The sequence below is a fragment of the Penaeus monodon genome, chromosome 24 (genome assembly GCF_015228065.2).
Source record: "Penaeus monodon isolate SGIC_2016 chromosome 24, NSTDA_Pmon_1, whole genome shotgun sequence".
Lineage (NCBI taxonomy): Eukaryota > Metazoa > Arthropoda > Malacostraca > Decapoda > Penaeidae > Penaeus > Penaeus monodon.
This window is the reverse complement of record NC_051409.1, coordinates 35,741,092-35,741,448: the sequence shown is the minus strand read 5'-3', so window position 1 is coordinate 35,741,448 and position 357 is coordinate 35,741,092.

Genomic DNA, 357 nt, shown 5'->3' with positions numbered 1-357 from the left:
CTTTTCGCAGTAAACTGGATTTTTTTTTGAGGTGGATATGTACTTGAATATCTGCACATCTCTATGGTTTTAAAAATTGTTATCAATTAAGAATGGGGATAAAGTGTTCTTTGTTTTTTCCCTTCACACACACACACAATAGGTGTTATTACGGGTATCAGAGCTTATATTACTTCTCCTTATAATTAGAGGAATTTCTTATATACCGTTGATTAGCATTACACAATAAACTTTCTCATTTTTAAGGCTTATTGAGAATTATGTCTATGGTTGAGATCTTTGTTGTCAGTAAAGGGGTAATAAATTGTTCTCGTTTTTTTCTCCCTTTGAACAAGCGCTCACGCACGCGCGCGCGTG